The 20,503-nt window shown below is 28.7% G+C and overlaps 1 long non-coding RNA gene across 1 annotated transcript; it reads right to left on the reverse strand.

Moving 5' to 3' along the window:
• Positions 1-223: 223 nt before the first annotated feature.
• Positions 224-3,069, reverse strand: LOC132937188 (uncharacterized). Its single transcript, XR_009663628.1, has 5 exons — positions 2,839-3,069; positions 1,849-1,945; positions 606-761; positions 430-536; positions 224-333 (listed from the first exon to the last, which is right to left on the reverse strand). It is a non-coding gene; the product is annotated as an uncharacterized LOC132937188 (long non-coding RNA).
• Between the last annotated feature and the right edge of the window lie 17,434 nt (positions 3,070-20,503).

The raw sequence follows: 20,503 nt of genomic DNA on the forward strand, positions 1-20,503 counted from the left end.
TTCTCAAATGTGATGGCATATCAAATATTACTGCCCCATAAATATTCACTAAACTTTTCGGCCATGGTTCCAAGATCCAGGTATTGGTTTTAGGGTCATAGATTTCTAAAGAATCCAAAAATTCATCAGATCCATTAAATGTGGCAACACATATATTGAAAATTCAATTTAAATTCAATAAGTTCATTAGAAAGATTTTCTTAAAAAATTAATTTTTATAGTTACTTGAATTGAATCTGGATAAGTGCATATCTTATCTCTAACCCATTTCCTTTGCTATATACAATAGTTTGGTTGTTGGATCATACAACATTGTATACTTCTTCCCCGTATCTAATAAATCACACATGGCAAGAAGAAACAGCAAAAAAAAAATAAGTAGATAAAATGATATTGAAAAGATAATTTAAAATCTGAATTTAATAATACTTTAGGTCCAGTCTGTTTAGGTGAATTACAAATTGTTTGTGGCACAGTTTTGTGCAGATGTTTCTTTACATAATGGAAATTTAAAGCTTCAATGATATAATCTTTACCTAAAAATATTATAATTATTATATACGATTTTAAATTTATAGTTAAAGCATAATAATGAAAAAACATACAATTTGGATCATTTTTAATAAGAGGTTGATCAACTACATTTATTGATATATACTCTTGGGTACTAAAGACAAACGGACATGGTCCATTAATTTAGGCAAACTGTCATGTCTACAATCTAATTCATGATTTATCCAATTAATAACACATACAAATATCTGCAACAAATATTTATAATTAAATTAATATATAACTAAAACAGATTACATTAGCAAACTTTTTTTTTGACTTGACGTAAATAGGTGTATTAGTATTAAAATGCAAATACAAATATTGCAATACCATAATAATAATAATATTTCTGTTATTTTTCTTGATCAAATAATTTTATATTTAGATATATTTTAATCGATTAGATAAGCATATTATTATAATATACAACCTTAAATTTGCTATTTGATATAAAAAAAACTAATATTTGGTAGATTATTAATTGAGATGTATATAGGTAGTTTAAATATTTAATAATCATGTGATTATGTGAAGTGATATAGACTTTTACACTGTAAATTACGATACAATTCCATCAAAATTGTAAATTATCATTTAAGAAATTAGAAAGAACGTAGTCATTAGATATGTGATCTAGATAATAATTTTAAAAAAAATATGATGTTTTATTAAACTGAGTTATGTTAATATTTTTTTTTTGTAATGACCCTAAGCTTGTTGATTCAAATTTAATATTTTTTCACTGTGAACTTCTAATTTAACATCAAAAGTGGAAGTTACACAGACATTTATGGTAAAATTTTATAATTTTACTCTCAGTAAATAACGTTTAGCTAGGTTAGTTTAAAAATTAGAGGGAATTAATATCTTATAAAATTTAAAGGTATGATTATTATCTAGGGCATCTCATTGGCTTCTGATTATATTTTAATTTTAAAGCGAGTTGAAATTGTAAATTGTTTGCATATCTTATAATACTCATAACTCTAATTTTTTTCTTGCATTTTTGCATGCATATCTTACAATTCAAAATACATATTAATCCCTAGATAATAATCTAACCTTTATAAATAGCTGTTAAATTAAATACTAAGTTTAATAAACTGCCAAAACCTATTAAATAATGCAAACATTTACATAATTATTTAGTAATATCGCCTTCCCAAACACCCATTCCCCTGTTATTAGTAGTTGTGAATCATACAATTTGATTATATTCCTCGCAAACCACATAAGTAAATTGATTTCTCAACAATAATTAGATACAACAATTACAAATTTTATAAGACATACTTTTTCTTCAAATGGAACATTAATGTGATCACGCGAGATTAGATTAATAATTTCTTCAGAAGACAAAGATAGGAATTCTTCAGCTTCAACCAGTTTTCTGAAAATTATTATCATAATATCAATACAATTTACTGACAGTGTAAAATTTATTAAAGCTTACAAAAAATGTGTAAAAAATTGCTAAGTAAAAAAAAACTAGTCATCTATAAGACTTCAGCATTATAAAGATGTGATATCAAGAATAAAATAATGCTAAGTAAATTAAATTTTAAATTAATTGATTCTATCTCAATCATTTATTTACTTTGCGAGAATTTATATATTTCGACAAATAAACATGTCTATTCATAACTGGACTATTTAACAAATTTCCATGACAAATGTTACTAAATTTGTTTTATAAAAAAGTCTTAATTATTAAATTATAAAGAAAATAAATTCTCGCAAAGTAAATAAATGATCGAGATAGAATCAATTAATTTAAAATTTAATTTACTTAGCATTTATTCTTGATATCACATCTTTATAATGTTTATGTATTATAAATTACTAGTTTTTTTTAAATTTAAGTTAACTTAGCATTTATTTATGATATCACATATTTATAATGCTGTAGTCTTATAGATGACTAGTTTTTTTTTACTTAGCAATTTTGTACACGGAGTTCGACGAAGTGTTTTTGTTGGGATAATATTATTGTTAATTACCGAAAAATATGACATATTCTTATAAATGATATATTTTTATTATATTTTATTAGTATAGGAAAGTACTTGCGACTTGAGTCGATACGATAAGCAATATTAACATATTTTATGTATTTAATGGTTTTAAAAAACCATACCTATATAGTAAATACCAACCTATTCGATAACGGTTTAACCTACAGTATTATGTAATGTAGCATACTATACACGAGTACCTTATTAAAATACGATAAAATATTCGATTGAATATAATACACACATTGTTATGTACGTAGGTACTTACCTATTTCGTTAGTAGTTAACTTCAGTTAGTAGGTATTATACGTATCTGTAGATGCGGTATATTATATTCCGTGGTCTATAGAAATATGGAATCCAGTGTACTAGAGCACGAATACGGATTAAAGATACTTAAAGTTAGTTATACTTATTAGTTCATGCACGTAATACAGAGACAGCACGACGCATCATGGAAAATATATTAAATAGCAGGACGCGAAAAACAAAAACTTGTGCGTTGTGTAGGCCGCTACTTCACGTCTCACCGACCGAAGATCGTTGTTATCAATTACTTTTCTTATCAATTATCATAAACCGCGATCACGAACTACATATTTATTAGAGGTATCGAGTTATATTTGTTCAAATTTTATTTTTCAGAACACAGAGACAACTTTTAGTAGAATAAAATATTAACATAAAAAATAGGTACGCTTTTTTTTTTCATTATTAAAAATATTTAAATACAATCTATACAACATGTGTACAATAAGTAATTTTGATTCAAGATATTATTTACATAGCCTAATTTCAATTTTGCTACGTCTACTAAGACATACTGTTTAACACTGAATACTTAATTTTGTCACCCATTGCATACTGCATGTTTCCCTGACCTGACTAAAAAATCACGATACTAGATACTTGGATTTGGATTATCGAGATACTAGATATTCGATACTTACATTTTAAGTATTTAGACACTCGATACATTTAAATAAAATTAGTCATGGGTTTTTAAAAAAATTTATTTATACACAATTCGGTAGCCATATAAGATAATTAGTTAATATAGACCACAAAATGTAATGACTTGATAATAATAACAATCTACAAGACAATTAATTATTATTCACTTATATTTAGTTATTTAGATAGACATCAACTACAAAAGCAATTAGGTAGTAATAACTTAATTATTAAACTACCTAGTCTTATATAATATATTAAATTGATAAAAACCGTAAATACTGATTATTATAATACTGTAATCAACAATTTTACTAATCACTGTTATACTAATTAGTAATTACTTAGTATTTAATTATATTTATAAAATTCAACTAATCATTTAAGTAGGTACCTATGTTATAAATGTTTAATTATATATAATGTGTATTGCATAATAACAGTCACTAGTCAGGATTGAATTTGATTTGTATTGTACATATTGGAAGTATCTTCGATACAAATACATCTCGATAAAATTATAATATGAAGTATCGATTATCTTGTATCGCAATACACAGTGTCAGCCTGGTACTTACTTAAAGGGCCCCGATGTATTCATACAGAAGATCCATTAAAAATGTTATTTTAAAAAATAATAAAAAAGTGCTAATAAACAAGTAGTTACAATGTCGGGAAAGTCGTTACTTCGACGTCTCCCCGACCGAATATTTGTGTTATCAATATGAAAAATGAAACGTTCACTAAACTGCAGAATACACATTAGTATGAAATTCGATTAACTCTAAACGCTCCGTTTGTTTCTACAGCAACACGGCTAAACATTGAAAAACAACAACTGATAAATATCCAAATAAATTATTAAAAAAAATCATCGGTTCTTGTCATCATGTAAATATTTTAGTTAGGTTAGTATAGTTAGATTTTATCCATCATAGGTATTATTTAAAAAATATTAGTTTATCATTTAAATATATTGGTTATATTACTTATAATGACCTTTGCCATTTTAGGGGTGAAAGTTTTGATGGCTCGTATATATGTATTACATTGACTAAATTGTAAAAAAAAAATTGATCCATTTTTGTTGGCACTTTTTTAAGATAAAAAAAGAACACAGAACATAAAAGCATAGTATGTAATTTTCCAGAAGTAAAGAAGACATTGTTACAAATTTAATTCCATATTTGCTTCTTTGTTTTTTGAACTGAAACATTTAAGTTAAAAATATACAAAAAGTTTTTAATTGAAAATGTTGTTCTCTTCATTTTTAAAAATCTCAATGATTGTTTCAGTTGGTATAATCGAAAAATACACCAAAAAACTATGAATGTGTCTATTATTGTTTATTATTGATACCATCTTTTGGTGAATAGAAACAAAGTACTTAAAAAAAATATAAAACTATTATTAAACATAAACACAGTTTGAATATACATACCTTAAGTGCTCGATGAGACCAATATTTTGATGTATTGATCATTTCTAAACCCCAAATAGAATAGTTGTTGTGATACATAAAAGTTCTAAAGTGTTTTTATTCACCCCGTTTTACCATATAATATAATACAACATATTATTTTTTAATGCGTTTCAAGTTGCGTAATTGATTTTTTTATATCAATAATTTTTGATGAAACGATAATACTATAATAGTATTGCACATTTTAATGGTATAATTATTATTATATTATAATAGATAATAATATTCAATATCCAATATTCATAGTACTATCGCAGCCCCTCAATACAAATACGGCAGGGTGCCCCGGACGCGTTCGTGGCGTAGCGGCTATGACCAGTCCGACACTGGCGATACATAAATGCAATATTTTGACAAATTAATATTTACGATTATTTTTACATGCCTACCTACCAATCACGACTGTTTGACTGTTTTAGTATAATATGTGTAAAAGGAGCTGAAAATTTAAATTTATGAATATACGATCATTTAATTGCAGTGTTAATTAATTTCAAATTATAACCAATTATGATTTTTACTATCATAATTAATATTTACTATGCAAATACAAAGAAAATTAAGTAGTTACAGGTGATTTCCTGTAGGCTGTAGCATAAAACTTGTAGGAATAAATTATCAAATGTCACTTTTGAAAAATTAGTATTTTTAAAAGAAAACAAGACGCTATATTATAGTATCATAGTAATTAAATAAAGAAATTATTCGTTTTCCAGACATTATGTACAATTCAAACCCTCAACCTAGTGAACAGTTTTAATACTAGTAATGCTTATAATATATTATGCATGATACAATAGCAGTTTCTTATTTTTAATAAAATAAACAACTTTAGGATAAGACGGAGCTGTCGTGCTTAAATGGTTTTTCTTAATATTATCATTAAACCTTATGTAGGTATAGGTATGCACAGTGCTCGAATTGGGAGGTGTGTAGGGGGACGGGGCTCCCCTACTATTTTTATATTATTTTTGCCTACCCCTTCTATTTACCCCTTATTTTACTTGGACGGGGGGACGGTAGAAACTAATGTCTGAAATAAAAAAACCATCTATAGGTATCATCAATGGTGTACATCGTAGTATATTATATGTCATGTTCCTAATATAAAATATGTATAATCGATAGGTACATAATTAAAAAATAAAAATACAAAATACAAATGGTACGCATCGTTAACTCTGGGTGTAGGTACTAGTAATTAATTATTATTATGCTTTGTTTATTCATTAAAATATATAATTTTACATTGAACCTCATTTATTCTACATTATTTTACCTATAACAAGTGGTGAATTAAAATATCACGAAAAATACATTAGTTGTTTGTGCTCGGTCCAGCCTATAATATAGTGAGGGGGTGATAAATTTATCTATCGTTTAGCGCGGACGGCTAACGTATTTTTCAATTTATTTCAATTCACTACTGATTATTAAATTGGGTGTTAAATACATTTTATAAATATGACAATATTGTATTATAATTGAAACGCGGAAAACCCAGCATTTTTATGATTTCCCGATGTCAAGTTATGACAATGTATTAAAAGGCAAACATTATTAAAAGTTTATACTACTATAGTTTCTAATAATGTAAATTCTCCCAACGCCAAATAGTCATTACCTTCAATGTGTAGACACGCAAGTGAGACGTGCGTATGTGCATCAACACCTGTATAAGGTTCATCGTACATCCGATTGATCTTTCTTATGTTAAATAAACTATACACATAATATAATACTTATGTTATATTTAAATATTTTAAAATTTGATTGGAACATTAACAATGAATTGTATTAATGTTTCATGTCTGTTAGGTGTCAGATAAATCATATTACTTTTCTTTGACGTTTGATAAAACATAATTTTATTTTAACATCAAATTGATGTTCATTATTTTGTTATAAATTTTATATAAATACTAGCTATGTGCCGTGTGCTCCGACCCCATGGATTGTTTGCAAATAGTGGGACTGTTGCTCATGCAGTAGTGCATACGATCTGTTTATTTTATAAAGTAAGCTTATAACCTTGTCTGCGATGCACTCTTTCATTAAAAAAAAATCAAGGAAATCGGATGACTAGTTTCAGAGTATATTCAACACACATATTCCATTTTCAAACTTATATATATATAGTGTATATTTAGCACGTAAATATATATGAATATAGAAGTATAGATATATTTAGATTGTTGAATTTTACTTCTCGGAACAATTCATATGTACACGCCGATTGGTAGATCTGTCAGGTATAACAGTAAAAAATTTGGTGACGTTACGTTAAACGGTGTCGATTTGTATGCGTTACAAAAAATCGGGACTTGCTTTTATAGTATAGATAACGTTGTTACCTAGTTAATTTTCAAGGACATTTGTAGTTCATGTAATGTTACATTAACGTTATTTATAAAATCATTCTTTTACGCTTTAAGTAAACTTGAAATAAGTATGTATTTATATAACATAAATATTACAAATTTTTTCTCAGTTGGAGACTATAAGTACCGACGATGATACAATTTTTTCTTCACACACTGTTGGTCGTATTATACATTTATACTACGTGTAATTACTGCCTTTCAATTCAAAATCTATTTTCTTCAATATATATCAATTAACTTCTTTCAACAATTATATTCTATATTTCAATTCAAAATTCAATATTACACTTTAATCAATTATTCTCATATATAATTCAAAAATGCTACACGCGTGCATCAATTTTCTAGATCAGCCTATCGCCGTCTACTTTAATTTATTAGATCAGTCTCCGCTGTCTATCACAAAATACCATAAAATACTTAGGTCAGTTCCTGCTGCCTATCACAAAATACCATAAAATACTTAGGTCAGTCCCTGCTGCCTATCACAAAAAATCTTAGATCGGTCCTTGCCATCTATTTACCATAAAAATCCTAGATCAGTCTACAGCTGTCTATCATAAAATACGTATATAGTTCTTCCCAAGCTTGTTTCCTATTTTTTTTTTCTTTATCTATTTTTATTCGAATATTTTTCCCTAATATTTTACACCACCACCAAGTATAAAATAAACGCTGATATATATGTATCAACGTGAGACGTGCACTTCAAGCTATACAATTTTAATTTTAATTATCTATCTTCACTTAATTAATATACTCACAACAACGTTGTTGCCACTGCTGTGTTCATTTTCCTTGATTGTCTGCTGGCCCGTCTTGAATTGTTCGTTGATTCCGGAGTCGCCTTGGTTGATCAGACCTTAACTGTTACCTCCGTGGAGCTGCTGACGTGGTGTAGCCGCTGCGTCGGTACTGGATCTCCGAAGTTGAATGTAGCCGCCTTGACTGCTAGACTCGCCTTTGGAAATTTAAATCCACCGCTTCGACTGCTCGCCTCGTCTTTAACTCCTTGAACCTCCTTTTTCGACTGCGCCAGTGTAATATGCTCGGGAGCTTGGTACCTACTATCGTAGTACTAATAGTAGATAAGTGGCTGCCAAGATATTATAGATGCAGGTCGCAGACACTTTATTTGATGTTGAAGTCGTGGTTGTTGAATAAATAAAAGACAGTTGTTGTTTATTGTGAATTTTATTATATTGTTTGATAATTTTCTAAGTCCAAAATAGTGTTGTACAGAGTGGCGTGAAGGTGCTTGCACTAATGGGTGGTAGTACACGTCTGAAAACAGGCCGATTCGGGCTCCCTTTTATATGAAGTTCCCCGTACCCCTTGCCTATAGATACTGTATCTCGGCTCACGGATGTGATTTGTGTGAACATCGTTCCAGCCCACGCATATTATGACTTCCAGTATAATTCTGTGTATTAAATTTGAAATAATCTTTTTAATATCATTTTAATATTTTTATAATGACTATCGTCGCGTACAGCGTTGTAATCAAAATAATCATATAGTATATATTTTTATATTTGAACATTTGTCGTATACAGAGCAATTATATGGTTCAGTGAGTTCCTAATATCTACCGTCTCTTAACCAAGACATTAAAATGTAATATTATTTACTAAACAGAAAGAACCCTTACCTCCATTTCTATTATCCGATTTATGCCGAATTACAGTATCTAAATTATAGTATAGTATAATTATGTGCCTGTGTAATTTGTTTTATTGTTAAGTAGTAACTTGCTTACTACACGTTCAACGGTGTCGATTTGTATGCGTTACAAAAAATTGGGACTTGCTTTTATAGATAACGTTGTTAGCTAGTTGGACCTTTGTAGTTCTTCTAATGTTACATTTACGTTATTTATAAAAACATTCTTTTACGTTTTAAGTAAACTTGAAATAAGGATGTATTTATGTAACATAAATATTACAACTTTTTTCTCAGTTGGAGACTATAAGTACCGACGATGATACAATTTTTTCTTCATACACTGTTGGTCGTATTATACATTTATACTTCGTGTAAGACGTAAGTCCAATATATAAATAATAATAATATATTGTTATATCGTGTCGTCCTTGCACAGTTCATTCTACCTATGAATAGGTTACTATACATTCGTTTTCACTGCGGAGTTGCACTTGTCCATGAAACCGTTTTCACTAGTTTATGTAACATATTATATACCTATAACTTATATATACTATATTTTTCAGCCGATACATGCAAACATTGAATCATAATATTATATTATATCGCGATGATAGTCGGACGCGGGGTTTTACGTGGCTTCAATATATTAAGTACGACGGTTGAATATATGGTTAGTATTTATAGGAACCATCGTGTAATTATATAGGTAATCGTAAATTCACGAAACTGCAGATGTAGAGGAATCAGACTAAATCAGAAGAATCATAGACCAAAAACTGTATTTTTGGTTTTAAACTTGTTTTTTAACTCAGTAAGTTAAGTTAATATGCACCAATAACAAAAAGTTAAAAGTTAACTTAACTATAGGTTAACTCAGTTAGGTTAAAAGTTAATACACATTTTTTGTTAACTTTTTATTAAGTTACTAGCGTACTTAATTTCTTCCCAACCAAAAACTAAATTATAGGATATAGTGTTTATACTTCATACAGTATTTCCATATAAGTTAGATTCGAATAATATACATTTTTAACTTCAAACAATATCCGATACATATTTTTTGACATGAAAACTAAATAGATCGAAATAGTGAAATATTATAAAATTAAAAACAAAATAAATTAACTTAACTTACTTCTTAAAATGAAAAATTAACCTGTTAATCTGACGTAAATTAAGAAAGATATTTAGTAAGTTTACAGTTAAGTTAATGAAAAGCCAAAAGTAACTAGTTAAGTTAAAAAGTTAAAATAAAATTAAGTTTTTAACTTAACTTTAGCTTTTTAACTCGTTAACACCCAGCCTTGCTTTTAACCAAACAAATTGTTTGAGTAAAATTGTTTAAATAACTTAATTTTAATTTAATATGTTATTTACTTAATTATATATATGCCAATATGTCGTGTGCTGATATATGTTTCACTGTTTACTTATTACTTATTGTAAATCTTAAAAGTATTTGAAATGTATTTTAAATATTTCTGAATAGATGTTTTATGTGGACATCATAATATTAATTATTAAGTAAACATATTTTAGATTTGGTAATTTTACAATAAAATTTAAAAAAAAACTGAAATGATGGATGGTATTTAATAGATATAATTATTTAATACTTTAACTTTTTTTTCTGAAGGATATTTATTATTGTTTATTATTAATAATAAACCGAAAAAAACACATTAATCACATGGATTTTATACTGTTTTATATATATTATGTTTTATTTAAATCAATGAAAAAATATTTTTTAAACAAATGTTCTAATTCATGTTCTAAACATAACAACCCTATCGGTTATCTCCTCGGTTCTCGATAATACGGAAAAAAACCATCACAACCCTGGGAGGAATACGTGGCCTACAGTTGTATTGAAATCCTCCGCCTAGGTACGATGATACTAAACGGTGTATTATTATGAAAGAACGTACCTATAATAGGTACTTATACCTAACATTGGTCGACGGTTGTGTAAAAATTTGGCGTCCATAAGCGAAACAGACAATGAATGAAGGACTTGTAATATAAATTAAATAAAAATATTATTATATAAATTATTATCTATAATCACAAAAATTGATTTTGAATAAGTTTAATAAATACAAGTAGGTATACTTGGATATCATTATACAATATAAGTAGTACGTAGATTTACCGAAAAATACTAATCATTATTTATCTGTTGATCCCAAATGTGTGTTTATAAACATTGTTATTTTTTGAAACATAAAAGAAATATCACAATTTACCTACATTAAAAAAAACTATTATATAATACAGCTGTCCTTTATATGTGGTTCGCGGCCCCTGAGATTCCGAAATACTCATGTTGGGGGTCCATGTCAGCATTAACGCATAACATACGTCAATAAGTGACATAGGTGCATATTATTACAATATTGTTGGATAATTATTATCTCTTCTTATATAATATATCTTATTAGTTATGATATAAGAGATTGACCTATTTTATTTTTAGAACTCCAATGACGAGATATAATGGAATTCGATGCAATTAAGTATTTACAGTGTAGATACTAGTTGTAGATTCTATGCCAATTAATTTCATCATTAATATTTTTTTATTAGAATATAATATTATATACGTGGCGTGGGTGTGTGTGTGTTGTGGACAAAATGTTTGCCCTTCCTCATTGGACCTACGACGGGTCATCGAAAACCAAAAGTCACCAGAAAAATTACCGTATATTATGCTATTATAAAAAATTAATTATAAAGTCGTTTTCTCAATTTTTGACCAATCCCACTCCCGAGACGATTGAACTACGAGGATTGGACACCGACATGGATGGACACTCTTATATTATGATGCGTAGTGAAAATTGCTGAACTCACGGCACTTGTAATTATTATAGTTATATATTTACGACCAAGTTTAAATTAAATTAATTAATAATATTTATGGAGGACAGTGATAGTCACTTTCTCGTGGTTCCTTATGGGTAATGCTAATATGATGATCGTGGTATTGTCAAACAAATTAAAAAGGAAATATTAATAATAATAACAATTCAACGACTTCAGTTTGTTATAATAAATGGATTGTAATAAAATATAAATACGCTACACGAAAACCAATTCGGATTTCTTATAAGATTATAAAAATATGTATATTTAATTACGTAATATATTCTTTTATATTAATTATTAAACCATTTTTTTGCGTGCCATAATAATATACGCATTTGTTTCATTGAAATCGATTAAAACACACTATATTATACGTTTGTCATAACAATAAGAGACATTTTTTATTCCAGTAATAAAAAATGAAGGAAGTAATGTCAAAATTAAGAACGGATTCAAAATATGGTTAATGGCTAAAGAAGTTCAAGGAAAGTAAAAGATACATTTTCACTTTAATTGTCAACATTATACAAGTCATATTTCAAAATATAAGTTGAAGAATCGTCTACAACACCGCATGAACTATACCAATGAGCTGAATCAAATACATGATTATATAAGTATTATTTACATAAAATAGGTACCTATATTATAAATGTAAAAATTATATTATATATTATAATATGTACATAATTATTTTCTAAGTGATATCTGTGTTGCAAAGAATTTAGTTAATCAGTTATATATTATATAGTAATTAGACTCACATCTCTGTTGAATATGATTTCATATTAATTGTTTAATCAACTGTTATGTAAGTATACCTATACATAATAATTATATACATTTCAAATATTTTTTTCAGATTATTATAATCGTAACCAACTATACAACGAAAATGAAAAATACTCATTCTCTCAGTTATATCGTGTGTACCTATTAACCCAGATTAAAATTACATGTATATATCGTATACCTACCAAGTACGATTCGTTCATGTTGTTCCAAATATGTTGCAGTTATTGCCAGTACCATACTACCATGTATAGATAATATAGGTACATAGCAGAAAAATATTTTGACCGTGTGACCAATAATTAATATTTTGTGAACAAATCAGGGCTTACATTTAAAAAAAAAAATCCGTTTTATGTTATTTACAATTAAAACGCTATTCAACTTTTGTATTCATTATTATTCAGAATTAAAACGTTACCTAACCAAGTTTTGCGTTTACCGTTATACAGAATTAAAACGTTATCCAAGCTTAGTGCTTATCGTTATTTAGAATTAAAACGTTATACCTACAAGTTTTGCATTTATCGTTATTTAAAATATCTATAAATTTTTATTAATAATAACTTATGTGTGTTGGTAATGACCCGTTTTCGGAATATAATATTATAATCAATTCTTAGATTATTTGCATGAAATAAATGTTTCCATGAAACCAATAAACCAATAGACAGGTTATTAGAGCGTGGATTAAAATATCCTAAAAATAAAAAATAAATTATAACTGTTAATTATACGATTGTATTAGACCCTAAGAGGTCATCATATTTAGGTATAGGTATGAATTCATAACTTTTTCCGAGGCCCGTCAGACTAGCACCATTAATACTTTTTTTTTCGAATTTATCAAATATTACTATACGTAGTAAGTACTTACTCAATATAATATGCAGTATAAATTCATATAATGATCTTCAGTAACACAAAATTCGGAATTTGTAACTCCAAAAAACTTACTATGGGTACCAAACCTATTTTTTTTTTTATTCAAGATGTATTTCTTTGGCTTTAACCAAAGTCTGAACACGCAATTAAAATATATAATAATGCGTTCTTTGTAGTGATATACGACGAGGACCAACATCTTAGACATGCAATATTATAAAGTCGAGATCCGTACGATGACAAACACGCGGTGATGAAGTTAAAATATACACGTGGTTATTTTTTTTTTAAATGAATGCTACCCATATCTATAATATATATGGGATAACTTTTCATGAAATAGTCATCGCTAAATAGCATTGTGTACCGATCTAATATTAACAAATATATTTGAGTTTATTTATTTATATTACGAGTAGGTACAGTAGATAGAACCTCATTAATTGACAATAATTGTGGATCTATGTTGTCCGAATTCATAAAAATCCGAATGAAACAAAATAATCTATGAAATGAGCCTATACACACATTTATACAATGTATGACTATTCAGTAAAAATACGATGTATACCTATTGTAGGTTTAGGAAATAAAAATGTTATTTTGTAGTATACAAGACCTAATTGGGCACTACCAAATACAAAATAAGTATGGTTAGAATACTCCGATTAGCCTACTCCTTTCATAAAATACTAATATAGTACCTATGCGTAATAATATTACAATAATAATAAAATAGATAGGTGCAACATGCATAATATTATAAATATTAATAATCGTCTAGATACCTATTGTTTTAATATGGTTGGTAGATCCTTGGTATTATAATATTGTATACCTGCATCATCCAATACCGAATACCGACCTGTAACTATTTGGCCACACTCTATATTTTTTTTTTTTTTTTTTATTAAATAAAACAAAAAACATTTTTATATCTACTACCTTTAAGAAGAGCTTGAGTTGGTAGTAGAGAGTTACATGTTACAACTTAGATTATATACACATATTAATTACTAATTACAACAGCAAATTGATTACATCGACATTTGACAATTAATTAAACATAAAAGAGGAAGTACAAAAAAGAATGAAATTAATAACATATTCTATACATACATAATATTTAGACATTCCTTAAAAGCTAGAGATTATATTTTTTGTAGAAGCCAATTGTAGATTATTATTTTATGATTAGATTTGGGATTTGATCTTATAGTTTTCTCGATTGCGAAAGGCATTGCATTGAAGAAAGTTGGTCCTAAATAGTCCACGAATATTTGTCCAATAGTTTTTTTAGTGTAATTATTTGAGATGTCATATGTTCTATTACGTTTTGAATATACAATATCATTTATAGGAGTATTTTTACTAAGAAACATGATCGCGAATTTTTTGTAAAGTAAATTAATAGGTAGAACGCCCAAGCATTTATAATTTAATTTAGTTGATCCTTCTAACGTGTTTTTGTCAAGGCATTTACGAACTATTTTGTTTTGCTGTATAGTTAAAGCCTTAATAGCATTTTCATATGTACCACCCCAGGCAATTATACCATATTGAAAAATAGCTTGGTAGAGAGACAGGTACACTATACGCATAGTATCTGGTGAGATTACTTTCCTCAACACTCTATATATTAGTGTTATTACGAGGAACAACTTTATCCTGTGTAAAGCCCATACTATAATATTGCATAGTCTCATTTAACGCAAAAAAAATAGGATTACCTTAGGTATATTTTTGCTGTCTGCGATACCTAATTAGTATGTGAGTATAATAGCATATAAGGTATAAACTTATTTATGCATTATGTTCGTTGTTTGTTATATTTTTACGTTATTTCATATACTATATTTTTAATTCCTAAAATATTATCAGCACATTTAAATGATAATAATATAATATGATCCCAACGGCTCATCTGGACGGTTACCGGTCAATATCATTATAAATATACATATAGTAATAATAAATCAAGGTAGGTAAATGTATGTTGTATCGGTCAGATACACAAAATAATAATAATAATTGACATGCGCATATTGCATATAATAGGTATATGCAAACACATAATTATTCAAAAAGGCTTCATATGTCTTTAATTTAATTTATTTATTTTTTGCTGACAGTTGACCTAATAATAAATTAACAACTTTGATTAGGATTAAGTTTAACCGTCACTCCTGGCGATTCGTGAGCGTGAATAACTAGGTAGATAAGAGGTATAGACGATATGTGTTACATAATATGATAAGAATTAATTTTTTTCGTCAAGTTTGCACCAAAAGTTTAATATTAAATTGTAAATATTGGGGAATTAGTAAATTAGCTTTTCTTTCCGGCGTACAGTATAAAGACCTATGACTAAATTATAGTGATTCATTTTTAACGGTGGGAAGGAGGGCGAGAATATAACTTATAATGTTTCGGGTACACGAAATATATTCTAGCTTCTAAATGTACCTAAAAAAATGTACGGTGGGGAGGCTATGTCACCCTCAGCCCCCCCTATTGTACGCCTATGGTTAGATATAATCACTACCACCGTTGCCATCACAATTTCATAATATTTGAAAAGGTCACGATTATTACGTCGACAATTATTGTCGTGTCTAACAATAATATTATTATATCAGACATAATTTGGTAAAGTTTTTGAGGGGGAGTGGGGAGTGGCTGAGTGTCAATTGTTTTGCACCTATTGGTCCAAAATCTGGTCACTTCGCTAGCCAATGACTTAATCGTCAACATTACAAAATATAATATTTTACAACACGAGTAGCCGAGTATATTTGTGATACGCATAATTACACGTCATACCAGAATAATATGATATATAATCAAAGGAAGGGGACTTTTAAAGCTTAGCGTCCACTCGATTTGTAGCACTATATAAAACGTCTTAATTTTTACTTTCCAACCAAAATTAATCATAGATTTGCCTGATAATATAGGCACTGTTCACATAACCATAAGCGAGTCCACCGGGCAACGCCACGCGGCATAGCTAAACATTGATATTATGATATATAATAATAGAATATTATAGAAGTCTGTAAGCGTTTGCAAAACGCGTATCGTCCAAAACCTGGAGACCACACATACCGTAATAATATTATAAATACGTTCAAGTGATGTATATAGTGTAGGTATAATAATAGATGTATATTGAATCGACATGAAAGCCTGAAACAGAAAATAATGCACACAATATATTCGGTGGCAAAACGGATGGAACCGTGTCGAGTCTATTATTTATTTTGTATTATGTATGTCTCATTTCTACAAATAATGAAAAAAACTGCCCTCCGACGCCACATTGTCTCGTAGGTACAAAATGAGATCGCTGTGCCACCGATTGCAAGACAATCATTTATCGAATATCTTTCACGATAATATACTGTTCGGGGAGAGCATTATTCTAACGAAAAAAAAGCGTCATTAGGTACCTATATAGAATTGGACCGACCGAATGACGCCAGTACGAGATGACAATAAAGCGATATTATTGTATAGGGACTGAAAGTATATTGTGATATTATAACAATACATACTATGCGAGTGTAAAGCCTAAAATATATTATATTATCTTGTACACGTACAGCGAACGACGACCTTCTTTTCACGAAATAACAATTATATGATATATATGTAGCGTATGCGCCCCCAGTTCGGCAGTCTATAGTTCGAAGAGTTTAATGCATTATTCGAGTCACAATATAGGTAGGTACTCGAAACTATTTCAAGTGCACCGCTCTCTTATGTTGAAATATTATTCGTTTACAGAAACGTAGAGTATATAAATAATATATTATAGATAATATAATAGTAAGCCAGTAGACTATATAGTAAGACTATATAATATGTGGGTAAAGTTAAAAAAATAGTGTGTTGTGTGTAGACACACTATTTACTATTTACATCATTCTACGAAAATCATCGAGAATACTTTTTATTCTTTAATTTTAAATATGATTTATTACTGCGTATACTGCTACAAAGTGTCTTATGGCAATGCAATTTCCGAGACTTAAGTAAACAGACGTTCATTATGCAAATCGAAATCGAAATCTCTGGTAATTCAATACAAAAAATAATGGACATACAATAATCTTGGTTGCCATTCATTCCGCGTCATCATTGTCGTGCATGCGATTATTATTTTTATATTTTATAATGACCAATGACGTATTATGTCTATGTTGTTTTAATTATCATAGTAAAACTCGGTTACAATATTATACTTATGGTATTATTGATAAACTATTATGTATTTTATTTGTTGTATTTTGTATGCAGTTACAAATTTTTTGTTGATCACAATTAATTATGTATTTAAAACCATTTTCTAAAAACGAAATAACATCTCTCTACTATTTTTTTTCTTGACATTTGGTTTTTGTAGTCGTTATCAAACTTATCCGGAATGTTGCAGATATTCATTTCTACAATTTCATAGCCGCAGACGGCTTCGATGATATCTTTTTTTCAATGCTACATTTTCATCGTATCACACCAAGAGAGATACTATTCCAAAAAATTGTATGCGGTTCACCTGACCCCGAAACTGTTATCGATATTCTATATTATTATCAGTTTGTGTGCGTAGTGACGGGCTGTAAGGGTGGAAAACGGAAAACAATTTTTATTTTATTTTATTTACGGATTAACTGGTCAAGATACGATGTGAATGAACTGTATTTTTATATTTTTCTATGACTTAGTACAAGAAGACCCAATGTCACATTTTGATAAAATTATGACCAAATTAGATTTGACATTGGTCTTTTTGACAATCGTAAGAATAAAAAGTGGATAAGTGGATGTCGCTCTGCTGACAGACAGGCGGCATTGACGCACGGCGGTAAGCGGCGACTGGGGAAAAACACGAATTTTAACTGCACGGTATACTATATTATAGTCTTTTTTCCTATAGAAATTTGGTTTTCGTTTCGAAGACGAATATGATATATATTACTATTGTCAATACAGCACGCACGAGTACCTACAAATACAACACAATATACGCGTTTATTGTTTGCAGTATGTTTTTTAAAATACCCAAACGAACGATAAATTACGATAAATTCCGACGTTTTGCGCAGTAGTGGAATGTTTATAATACAATATAGGTATTCTATAACCGTCACCAGAGTCGACCTTTTCTTATTTCACAATCGTCTCCACACGAATATAATAATAATAAAATATAGGTATTCTATAACCGTCACCAGAGTCGACCTTTTCTTATTTCAAAATCGTCTCCACACGAATATCATAATAATAAAATATAGGTATTCTATAACCGTCACCAGAGTCGACCTTTTCTTATTTCACAATCGTCTCCACACGAATACTATTTTGTAGTTAAAAATATATAAAATGTTTAACTTTTATGGCTAAGGATTGAAAATTTAAAACAAGGCTCCACGTAAATAGGTTATATATAAATTACTTTATTCACAATAATATCATCAAATATACTTGGTAAAATCATAGGCTGACTGACCGTTTTCGCTCAGAATCGTTTTTCTTATACAATGATATTATATCATTGAATTCAAATTTAACACCATCCATTACAGTGACCCACTTGTAACCTACTGTACAGCAGAGCGATATCCACTTATCCACCTTTTATTCTTACGATTGTCAAAAAGACCAATGTCAAATCTAATTTGGTCATAATTTTATCAAAATGTGACATTGGGTCTTCTTGTACTAAGTCATAGAAAAATATTATAATACAGTTCATTCACATCGTATCTTGACAATGATGACGCGGAATGAGTGGCAACCAAGATTATTGTGTGTCCATAATATTATCAGTTCCACCTCGAAGAGTATTGAATTACCAGAGATTTCGATTTCGATTTGCATAATGAACGTCTGTTTACTTAAAGTCTCGGAAATTGCATTGTCATAAGACACTTTGTAGCAGTATACGCAGTAATAAATCATATTTAAATTTAAAAAATAAAAAGTAGGTATTATCAATGATTTTCGTAGAATGATGTAAATAGTGTGTAGACACAACACACTATTTTTTTAACTTTACCCACATATTATATAGTCTACTGGCTTACTATTATATTATCTATAATATATTATGTCTATACTCTACGTTTCTGTAAACGAATAATATTTCAACATAAGAGAGCGGTGCACTTGAAACTGGGGGCGCATACGCTATATATATGTCATATAATTGTTATATATTTCGTGAAAAGAAGATCGTCGTTCGCTGTACGTGTACAAGATAATATAATATATTTTAGGCTTTCCATTCGCATAGTATGTATTGTTATAATATCACAATATACTTTCAGTCCCTATACAATAATATCGCTTTATTGTCATCTCTACTGGCGTCATTCGGTCGGTCCAATTCTATATAGGTACCTAACGATGCGTTTTTTTTCGTTAGAATAAAGCTCTCCCCGAACAGTATTTTATCGTGAAAGATTTTCGATAAATTATTGTCTTGAACTCGGTGGCACAGCGATCTCATTTTGTACCTACGCGACAATGTGGCGTCGGAGGGCAGTTTTTTCATTATTTATAAAAATGAGACATACATAATATAAAATAAATACTCGACTCTAAACGGTTCCATCCGTTTTGCCACCGAATATATTGTGTGCATTATTTTCTGTTTCAGGCTTTCATGTCGATTCAATATACATCTATTATTATACCTACACTATATACATCACTTGAACGTATTTATAATATTATTACGGTATGTGTGATCTACAGGTTTTGGACGATACGCGTTTAGTGAACGCTTACAGACTTCTATTATCATATTACCTAATACTAGCAGAATAACCTGGCGTTGCCCCGGAAAAAAATTGTGAATTATTGACTCCTTTTGGTTATAATCTGCTGTG

Source organism: Metopolophium dirhodum, chromosome 1 (genome assembly GCF_019925205.1).
Source record: "Metopolophium dirhodum isolate CAU chromosome 1, ASM1992520v1, whole genome shotgun sequence".
Lineage (NCBI taxonomy): Eukaryota > Metazoa > Arthropoda > Insecta > Hemiptera > Aphididae > Metopolophium > Metopolophium dirhodum.